This window comes from Perca flavescens, chromosome 15, assembly GCF_004354835.1.
Source record: "Perca flavescens isolate YP-PL-M2 chromosome 15, PFLA_1.0, whole genome shotgun sequence".
NCBI classification, from domain to species: Eukaryota; Metazoa; Chordata; class Actinopteri; order Perciformes; family Percidae; genus Perca; species Perca flavescens.
The window spans coordinates 33,639,732-33,651,501 of record NC_041345.1 but is presented as its reverse complement, the minus strand read 5'-3'; the positions used below and the strand labels follow the sequence as shown (position 1 = coordinate 33,651,501).

The window sequence follows — 11,770 nt, the reverse complement described above, 5'->3', positions numbered from 1 at the left end:
TTTCAGATCAGCAAGTTCATAACATATTGTGTCACGAGTCCGTATGTTGTGAGCAGATTTTCTGCAAAAGCTCACCCAAGAATAGGGATGCTATCATGGTTCACGATCTTTAAATTATTTTAATCTTGGTGGTTTTATAGGTTATAAAACTAACAATCAATTAGGAAAATAATTTGATTTGATTTTTGCTCATTTTGATACCATTCTTGCCTCAAAAATATGAAGTGAATTAGGTTAAAATAGTGTCTATTTATATTATACTTAGCGTTAATGATCTAAAATGTATTTTTTTCATTAACAGGATGGAGAAAAACAAAGTGCTGGCAAAAAAGAGGCTACGGGTTCCCACTCAGAAAATGAAGAACCTGAGCTCCCCTCCCCCAAATGAGCAATCTGGAAAGTATTAAGGTAATAGTTTCTGGGGGTAATAATCATAACATTATGGTCCAAATGATGTCTAAAAATACCAGTCTAAATTGTTGTGGCCAAATAGAAATAGAAATTAAACATTCTCTCTCTCTCTCTCTCTCTCTCTCTCTCTCTCTCTCTCAGGGTGTGTTGCATTCGTCAGATGGGAGGATGGTTATACCGGCAAAATCTTTAAAGGATCTGACATTTTGGCAAGAGATGAGGCTCCTGTGCAGCTGCAAGATCTTAGATCAGGAGATCCTGTTTTCCGGGTGGTCAGATGGAAAATTTTATAGGGCCACTGTTGAATATATTTCAGGGGAAGATCAGGCTAAGCCGCCAAAAGGCCAACCAACTCCACAGGAGTCCTTTTTAAATATGTTAAAAGGCGATAAGCCATCAGACTCAACGTCAGGGTCTGACACCATTATAATAGATAGGAGCCCACTGTCTGAGCATGGCGAGAAAATCCCATCGCTGAATCCATCACCTGACGGGGGACATGCAACAGGCCGCAACACAGCTGGACCACCACCCTATGGGTAGGTTTGTCATAATTATTACATAATCACCGTACAGCCTCAACACCTCTGGTCCATCACCTGGTGGAGGCCATACACCCAGCCCATCACCGTACAGCCTCAACACCTCTGGTCCATCACCTGGTGGAGGCCATACACCCAGCCCATCACCGTACAGCCTCAACACCTCTGGTCCATCACCTGGTGGAGGCCATACACCCAGCTCATCACCGTACAGCCTCAACACCTCTGGTCCATCACCTGGTGGAGGCCATACACCCAGCCCATCACCGTACAGCCTCAACACCTCTGGTCCATCACCTGGTGGAGGCCATACACCCAGCCCATCACCGTACAGCATCAACACCTTTGGTCCATCACCTGGTGGAGGCCATACACCCAGCCCATCACCGTACAGCCTCAACACCTCTGGTCCATCACCTGGTGGAGGCCATACACCCAGCCCATCACCGTACAGCATCAACACCTTTGGTCCATCACCTGGTGGAGGCCATACACCCAGCCCATCACCGTACAGCCTCAACACCTCCGGTCCATCACCTGGCAGAGGCCATGCAGCCAGCCCGCAAGAAAATGCATGGACACCATGTGAGGATTGTAAGGGGGAGTTTGAAAGAATCTTACAGGAAAAGGGAAGGATCGATGAAGTCATCTCGAGAATAGGCAAGTAATTTCTGCTAATTCATTCATGATGTAATTGTTCTGTACCTATATTAGTGATTGGGCCTTGAACACATAAAACACTGTTTGAACGATCCTAGAAAAAAGGCAGAAAAGTGTGTTGTGGAGTTAAACAGACAGTATAAATGGTATGGGAAGGTTTATAAACTAAGCTTATTTATTGCACATAATCCTTGATATTGTTAGCAAATAAGAAATAACACTTAATTAAATTATAGCAATAATATATTATAGTATGAACATAATTTAACAGCACAACAATTCATTATATTAATTGTTATTGTGATATTTTAATGATACGGTAAAGTGCGTAAATGGGCTAAAGGTGATCAAATTAATCTGAACTGGTACAATTAAGTAAAATCCATTTTCACTCCTTTTTCCTCAATATTAATATAAATTAAGTACAGCAGTAATAGTTTTGAGTTCTTGTTTCATCTTCTTGGGCGGGCCACCCAAGTAAAGCCTTTGTAGGGGACACACTAGTTAATGGTGGGCTACTTAGTCTTGGGACATATTAAAACATGTCTACATGTTTGGCCTCACATAGGCATTCTTCAGGCCATGTAGAAAGACATGACACACAACGAACAAGCTACTGTATATGCATCTATTGGTCCCATAAGTGCAATAACCATCAGCTGTGGAAAAGGGGAATACTCAGGTATACATCATTGGAAGACAGATGTATAGGATTAACACAGGACATCAGCTGTAATTAATATAATCAAGGCTTGACAAAACATGACAAGAAAAAAATGAAATGGAAATGTTTTCTTGTGACAAGAATTTCAAGAATTTTTTTTATTATGGTTTGTTTGTCAAGCCTTGGTTTTATTAATGATCCCTCAAGTGTTTATTCTATATACCTCCCACAGACATATTCCAAAGTGTCTCTCTCTCTCTCTATTTTTTTTTTCTTGTGATGTTGTAGCCTATGCAAGGTTATCTAGGCATGTTTTAATTATGTTCAAAAATGAACTTGCCTGCCATTAAAGCTCTTTAACCATTTTAAAGAGTAGCTTGGTATTTTCTCACTCCTGTATTGTTTGTACTATTTTCCCTTTCAGATCCAGGCCAGATCAGAGAGCTTCAGACTCTCTGCGACTTAATTGGAGAGAGATATTGTGGCAGCCCAGCTTCACCATCAGGCCAGCAGGAGCTGTTTCCTGGGAGCAGCATATTCATCTCATCATTCTGCCTTGCTGCCATGAATCACGCATCAAAACCAAATTGCATGCGTCTGTTTCATGCACTTTTTGATCATTTCTTCACTGTTGAGGAGTGTCAAAATGCAGTGCCCTTTGGTCGCCCTGGCAACAACCCCTCAGGAAAGGAAGGAAAGCGGGTCCTTGACCGTAAAAAAGTTGATGAAATCCTAAGTAAGTTTTTTTCAAAATTAGGTAGACAACTCAAGCTGCGCCCATGCTGATCAGCTGATCAGTCACATGCCCTCCTCATCCAAATAGGGCGGGCTATTTAAACCCTTCAACCTCGGAGTTGGTACATTCCCTTTCCGGTTGATGTTATTTGTAAATTTGTCTTGGTGAAATTTAAATTTGTTTCGGGACTTGTAAATGTGTTATGGTAATGTAATTTTGTTTTATCATATGTAAAAATGTTTTCTAAAATGTAAATTTGTCTCAAGCTTTGTAAGTGTTTCAGATTTTGTAACGTTGGTTTGCACCTCCAGGCCACCGTACTTTTCATGTGTGTGAGCCAAACGTTGTTCCACGTACCCCGCGTTCCACGTGCTGGTCAGTGTTTTATTTTTACAATCTGGAAGTGTTGTACTGTACTAGTGATGTCCCCACACTCTAGCACCTACATCTGAGGAGTGAGCTGAGTTGGTACAAGTGTGTATAGTTAGTATAGCATGCTAACCAAACTCTGTTATCTATTCATGTTGGTTTGCACCTCCAGGCCACCGTACTTTTCATGTGTCAGCCTAACATTGTTGTTCCACGTACCCCACGTTCCACTTGCTGGTCAGTGTTTTTTGTCTGGAAGTGTTGTACTGGTGTTACACAAATAAATGGTGTTAACACAAATAAAGTTTTCAACTTTTCAATATTGAGTATTGTTTTTACAGTTATTTCTAATTACTAAAGATTATTAATCTTTAAATTGCATTCTCAATTTGTTCTCGTATTTCTCAAATATACCTCAGATATCGTTCTCATATATAGCTTCAATAAGACAATAAAGAGAAATAATCAAGAGATGGAAGAGACATTGGACACACAATAATAAGATTTCTTTTAAGGCTCATACTTCTCAGATTTGTCTCATAAAAGTCTCAGATTCATCTCATGTTATTCTCTTTAATTCTCCTTCAAATAACCAAGACACAATTGAGATCAGGGGTATACAATTATGAGATTTCCTCTGTTTATCCCACTTCTCAAGTATTGCTCAAATGGTTTTCTCAATTCAACCTCCTTTGTCTTACTGGTGTCTTGTCTCTTTTTAGCTTATGTCTTGCTCCTAAGGGACCCTTAGGAGAAGTAACTGCTAAAACAAATGATCACATAATGATATGAATATGAGAAGCTCAAATTGATCTCAAGAGATGAGATTGAACAACAGATGAGCAACACATTTTTCCTATGGGAGGGCAGCAATAAGTTTCTATCTTGGAAATTCAAACAGCATTTCACATTAAAGAAGGAACAGGGAGAATGAAATACAGCTAACTGTGCCGTGCAGCCTCTGCTTGCCAGCAACCAACCTCCTTTCACCTCCAAATTACTCCACCTCCAACCTGAAGAAGCATCTTAAAGTAAGTTATTTTTTTAATTAGCCAAGGGTAGTCGTCTGCTGTAGTTTTACTGGTCACCTTGCTATTTTAACATTGACGTGGGACTTTCCATTCTCCTACGTGCTGATTTACTAGCTCCAGGGCCGCTGAACGACTGACAGCCCGTTTGACATGCTAACTAACGTTAGCTAAAATTAGCTTGTGGTAGCTTAGACCGCGGTTAGATTTTTATAGTATGCAGTTCGGGACTACCAATACAATAATCTATCTGCTTGTTCAGGTACACATTCAGCCAGTTGGAATGAAAAGAACACACCATTATAGGCCTGTTTAGTAAGCTGGATGTGATGGTCGCATTCCTACACTTATAAAACGCAATTCAATGTAGAAGTAATCTTGAAGAAATCCAAGTATTCAGAATATGTTACTCAGATTGAGTAACGTAACGTAACACGTTACAAATTACATTTGTGGGCATTTATTCTGTATTCTGTAACGAAATACGTTTTGAAAATATCCTTCCCAACACTGCAGATGGCGAAAATTTGATAAGAAACAAATAAAAGAATTACTAGCTGAAGACATGCTCCTTGTTTTTAGTAAGTGTCTGATCGAACAACAATCTGTGAAACTGGTCCAGCATTAAACCAGAACCGAGCTGTAATGTAACCCTACAGGACTAATGATCAGCATCAGTTAGCATCCACTAAAAGTTCTGTTGTTGCCGCTGACAGCCTCAGATTATTATTCTAAGTGTCTGCCAACATTATGGGATGGATCCCTACAGAGATAGACCTTTTAGTTAAAGAGTAAGATCCTTTTAGTTTAACATGAAATCCCCATCACCAAACCCACCAGATTCCATGTAAAGAATCAGGACTTTTATCATCGTAAAACACGCTTCATTCAAAGTGGACAGAAACAAAATACAACTATCAAAAACCGTCTTGGTTCATCTTTCCACTGTTCCAACAATCACCACTCTGGTTTGGTTGAAATAAACTATTAATTCACCCATTTACATGTGGAGATATGTTGGCTCTATACACGCTAAAAGTCCTGATTATTTACATGGAGTCTGGTGGAGATATGCTGGCTCTATACACGCTAAAAGTCCTGATTATTTACATGGAGTCTGGTGGAGATATGCTGGCTCTATACACGCTAAAAGTCCTGATTATTTACATGGAGTCTGGTGGAAATATGCTGGCTCTATACACGCTAAAAGTCCTGATTATTTACATGGAGTCTGGTGGGTTTAGTGATGGAGATTTCGGGGCCCAAAAAAACTAAATAATTAGTTAATTTAGTGTTGTTTTAAGGTTTTGTTTCTGCTCTCTGCTGCTACTGCTACTGGCAGTTAGACGAGTGCTTAGGGACATCTACAAATTACAACACCGAAAAGAGATACAACAAAAATATTTATTAACTTAACTTTTTTTGGGGGGTTTTCCCTTTATTAGACTGGATAGATATGAAAGGGAGAGAGAGATGGGGAATGACACGCAGCAAAGGGCAGCAGGTCGGACTCAACACAACCGTGCGCCGCTGCAGGACTCAACCAACATGGGGCGAACGCTCTTACTGGGTGAGCTAGAGGCCGCCCCTTAAATTAACTAATTTTTTTAAAGTAAGTGCTGTAGTACAACTAGCAGGAGACAAGTTATAATTGAGGTAAGTTTGGAGACATTACCTTATTTAATCATTAAATAAAAAAATATGTTTGTTATATCTCTTTTCGGTGTTGTAATTTGTAGACGTCCCTAAGCACTCGTCTTCCTGCTGGTAGTGAGCAGAGAGCAGAAGCCAACAGGCAAATGTTATTTAAATAAACTCCTGGTGTACTTACAAACTTTACAATCCATCGTTTTATGAGTACATAATCTATTTGTACTACTGTAGAAGTTCGGTATCATTTCGGGCATTATTAGTAGGGTAATCTATTTGTACTACTGTAGAAGTTCGGTATCAGTTCGGGCATTATTATGGTAATCTATGAGATCAGCCCAGTCTCATATAGGGCTGTCAACGAATATTCTAAATTCGAATATTTATTCGAATAGTTTTAAAAAAAAGAATTTTGAAGGTGAAAATTAATAATCGAATAAAAAAAAAAAAATGTGGAAAAAAAACGCTCGCGGTAGCTGAGGCTGTCTGGCTGTCTGCTTTGCTAGCGCGCCTGAAAGCCGTTACATACTAGATGCATAGACAGTATATAATGGACCAATAGACCCCGTTGCTCTGGACGGAGACCAGTGAAGGCTATTAGAAGCACTTTTCCGGTGATCTCTTGCTTTACTGCGCAGCCTCCAACTGACAGAGACAACGTAGATGTGACGTGAGCAACGTGTCTGAAAGTGTGAAGTCTTCTGGTAGCTGTGACAAGAAAAATCTCAATAATTTCCAATCTCACAGAGACGGAGAGCGTAGGTATATGTAAGGAGATAACATAAGCACAGGCTAATTATTGCTAACTAACATGCTAGTTAACATTAGTAATTAAACCGAAACAGCTAATGTAAGTCGAAACTGCCTGCGAGCTTCTCCTGTACTATACGGTAATTCCTCTACTGTGCGACAGTAAGTCTCGTGGTTATGACCCAACCATTAGCCTATTTTTATAAAAGCGTCTGCTACGGAGCCATAACGTGAGGTACAAGGTAATGGAGCCTTTTATACATTGTCGTGTTTCTTTAGAAATAAACAACGGACAAATAGAGTCTTTAAACGCTTCAGATGTAAAGTTATTTGCAGTCAAGTGACGTAAAAAAAAATGGCGGTCAGTGTAATGCTAACAAGAGGTGATCGCTTTGTAGCAACAAAATGGCGTCATCGGAGGTTCGCGTTCTGAAGCGAAGCTTACCCCCTTGACTAGATGCAGCCCAGCTGGCGCATACAAATGTGACATCATGAGATCTCCGTGACTATTTATACCTGAGCTGGTGCTCGCGACACTAGCTGCAGTCTTCTCCTGAACAGTGGTGGCGCTAATGAGCAAATGCTACCGACGCTGCCCTTTCTACGGACAACAAGAAGAAGAAAAAGGTAAACAACGGCAGAACTGGCAGCAGCGTTGCCGTCAATGCTTCGATGTGATTCACTGACCTACTTCGTGGGCTTGAGCCTTTCATTCACCATAAAAGAACTCACCTTAACCCGGTAAGTTTACCAGAGAGACCTGCAGTCACTCTGAGAGTCCTGACATCCGGTTGTCGGTGAACTCATTCAGGCTCCTGTTTACGCTTTGTCGCGCGCCGCTGAAAAAAAGAGCTGTGTGCGATGGCGCAACCTCGGCTCGAGCGCCATAAATCGGACGCGCCGGCCGGATATTACATCATTTTGACGTCACGATGTCGTGCGCCACCTTGGATGCATGCGCAACCAGATGTGTTTTTTTAGAGGGAATATTGGAACGTCATTTTTGAGCAATTTTGACAGCCCTAGTCTCATAGCCGTTTGTGAAATTATTTAATCTATTAATCTGTGTACATGGACACAATTTCCTGTTTTTTTCTTGGTGGTGAGGACGAATTTTAAACTAAAAGTTTGGACACACCTTCTCATTCAATTTGTTTATTTTCATGACTATTTACATTGTAGATTCTCACTGAAGGCATTAAAACTATGAATGAACACATATGGAATTATGTACTTAACAAAAAAGTGTGAAATAACTGAAATCATGTCTTATATTTTAGATTCTTCAAAGTAGCCACCCTTTGCTTTTTTTAATAACTCTGCAAACCCTTGGTGTTCTCTCAATGAGCTTCATGAGGTAGTCACCTGAAATGGTTTTACCTTCACAGGTGTGCCTTGTCAGGGTTAATTAGTGGAATTTTTTCCCTTATTAATAAAAAAAGCAAAGGGTGGCTATAATCTATATTAAATAAATGAATAAATACATGAATAAAAAATTAAATAAATATACCTTTGATAAAAAGTCATCATGAAATAAATAAATGAGGCAATGAATACATAAATAATTAAATTAATTAAATATTCTTTTACAATTGGTTCAGTTACCGCAGAATAGTTGACTGCGGGCTGGATACAGAGCACCGTGAGGTGCCGGGCGTGGTGCTCCGTCAGTTGAGCAGTAGTTGGTGGTCTAGTTACCCCAGAATAGGTGACTCTGGGCTGGGTGCACAGCACTGCAAACTGCCAGTCGAGAATAAATGTGAGAGATAACCACGCCCCTGATTTGCATATAAGAAGTGGAAATAAATAGAGAGGGATATAAATAAATGTGGCATTAGGAAATAATAGTCCACGGAAATAAATAAATGTGGACTTATGAAATAAAAGTCTCTTGAAATAAATAAATGTGGACTTATGAAATAAAAGTACGTATGAAATAATTGAAAGTAAAACCTTTTAATATATTTATTTAACTAATTGATTCATTTGTATACGAATATTTAATTTATTTAATTATTTATGTATTTATTGCCTCATTTATTTATTTCATGATGTTTTTCAAAGGCATATTTATTTATTCATTCATGTATTTATGTATTTATTCATTTATTTAATATTGAATAAAATGGCATTCCATAGTTTCAGAGCATTGCAAGATGGGGGGATTAATAGCACATCGTCCAAGTTTTTGGTCTTGTGAACATGTGGTGATGTCTGGAGTGCCTTTTAATCTGCAACTGTTTGCTGCACTGTCAAACATTGTGGAGACATTGGTTTCATAAGTAGTTGGACAAACTTGCATGTGCTCAGAGTCGGTGCCAAAACAGATCTACTAGAGGGGCATTGGGTCATCGGCGGGGGGGGGGACACTGTCGTTATGAGAAATATTTTAAAGCAGAGGCAATATAATCCAACACAGCAGAAATGTTGCTCAAAACGAAATACGTTTTTCTTTATTATTATTAATTATTATTTCATTAGCAAATTTCATTTTTTGTTGTTGTTAATTTCCATATCATGCCACCACGTAGCAGATCTAACTTTACTTACTCCACTTCATTGGGAACGCACCGCGTGCAGGAGAGAGACAGAGAGTCTGGCAGATTCCAGCTGGCTTGTCATTGTGTATCTCCTTTTTAATATAAGAAACTTTTAAAATTAAATCCAGCAGTGCGATTTGCGCTTGTACTGACTGGTAATTGTTCCATAAACATTTTGTAAAATCCAACTCAATTCTTTAATAAAAATTTGTTATTAATATTTAATCAGTGCTGTCTCACCGTCACATTGTCTGCTACGGAGTGCAGGAGGAGGAGACGGTCTGACTGCATGGAATACAGGATAGCATCAAATACCCTATCATTAGATAACGGTTGAACACAGTGTAAATAACTAAATATCTGAATTTAATACTGTGCATATATCATCAAATGTCAAAGTCCGGAAATATAGCCGTTAAGCTCTCACGCAGTCGTTACCCTTAATGTCCTCGTTATCGGTCCGAACTTTAATACTGTTCATAACAAAACCTGCATGAAGAAAAGTTTGTTTGCCTATTACACTTTGCCTTCAAATTGTATCTCGGGGGGGACACCACTAGTTGATGTTGTGTTGGCAAGGTGTTAACAATCACTCTAATAGAATTATATAACATATAATATATAATATAAACATATAAATACAGTGGTGAACCCTGTGTGTAATGCTGCATGATGGCACTGCTGGCCCTGCAGGAGGACTACGCTAATGGAAGAATCAGGAGAGAAAGAGAGTTCAGGGACCATGACGATGACTGGCTAATATGACAATTTAGATTCCCTAAAGCTGAGTTCTTGGATCTATGTACTGAATTAGGTCCAGTAGAGAGGGCAACGCACCGGAACTGTGCCATCCCGGTCCAAATACAGGTCCTTGCTACTCCTGGGGAAACCGGCTGTTTACTGTTTTATATAAATATTATCTATAATTGTCAACTTTATCAATAAGTCTTGTTTGGATATAATATATAGTTCTGTTGAATCTTATCATATAGGTCTGGTATATCGAAGCTGTCCCTGACTGCCGTAATGCCTGCTGTTTTGGATGGCATTATTAATTAATAAAACCGTCCAACAGTGTAGGGAAACCTGATCTATAGACTACATATTTTAATATATGTAGTCTATATGTAGTCTATAGATCAGGTTTCCCTACACTGTTTGAGCACAGGCTGAATTTATAATTCAATTTGCAGCAATTCACCAGTGTCTGAGAAGTTTTTAGCTTTTTCCCTGCCAGTCATCATGAGGATTTTTATTGCCATGCCATGGCCTGTGGTAGGAAGGCCTCAATGATAGGGGGGGGCACGGCCCTTGAATGCCCCACCATAGCGCAGACACTTTTGTGTGTAATCTTGAATTATATTTGTTCATTATGCACTTCTAGAAACCAGATGGGACAGCAAAGCACACCCTTGTACTCCAAGTCCTCCCTGTTCTACTTGGAGATGACCCCAGTAACTTCTACAAGACCTGCTTGGTAAGTTCTCACAGTTGCATCTTATAAAAGGAAAGGTAGGACATTTGCTTTGTATTTTCCAGTATCTTACTGAGAGTCAAGATTAATGTCAGTTATATCCCCGTGAGAAAGAACTGTAAAAAAAAGACAAATCTTCACACCAAGTAGCTCTTGTAGTAGAATTTTTATGCTGCAATTAGTGGCGTTTCAAACCGCATCATCTTAAATACCCATAATGCATCATGTGCACAACAGTACATGTATACCAAATAATAGTCAGAATTGTATTATTGTACAAATTAGCAGTAAATGCAGTAGCCTATGTTAGTCAATCCTACATTTTTTCAATTTGGAAGCAAAACGTGCTTTACTGGACATCTGGAAATGGACAAGACCTACTAATGTTTGATCAAACTGCTAAATGCAGGTGTGCGTGGAGTGAAATCTTGATGGGTAAGGCAGTGTAGCTAGGACACATGACAGTGACAATTGATCATGCCTATCAACATTTCCCTTTTGTAATGTATTTTTTTGTGGGGTTTTTACAGGTTACGGACACTGATGAGGCCTGGGAACAAGTATCTGTTGGGGTGCTGACTGTCATCGAGGAAGATGAGCCAAACACGCCAAATGATCTCCACCTTGGCCCATTGTCTACTGCCATCATTGTTGTGAGAGGTATTGTAATGGACAATATCCAGAAGCTACCTCATGGACTTTGCCTCATGCACTTTGCCTCTTGTTTGGGCTGCCATATGCTCTGCCCTTGGACTACCCTAAAGCCATGAAAAACACTTTAACCTTCATTTAAAGAGTGCTTCTTGGTTTGGGACAGAACAAACTCTCACCAAATCTGCAAACTCTTAAAAATCGCCTGTTGAGTTAGAATGTAAGTAACCCTGTAAGAGTTCTGACTTTTTGGCATTCAATGTAAATTGTTGGCGAGGGATTGTCTCCGTGAACC

General features: G+C 39.5%; 1 long non-coding RNA gene across 1 annotated transcript; it reads left to right on the top strand.

Annotated features, from left to right (window-relative positions):
* The first annotated feature begins 7,519 nt into the window (after positions 1-7,519).
* LOC114569087 (uncharacterized) lies at positions 7,520-11,434 on the top strand. The gene is made up of 3 exons (XR_003694378.1): positions 7,520-7,551; positions 10,735-10,827; positions 11,355-11,434. It is a non-coding gene; the product is annotated as an uncharacterized LOC114569087 (long non-coding RNA).
* Positions 11,435-11,770: the final 336 nt, after the last annotated feature.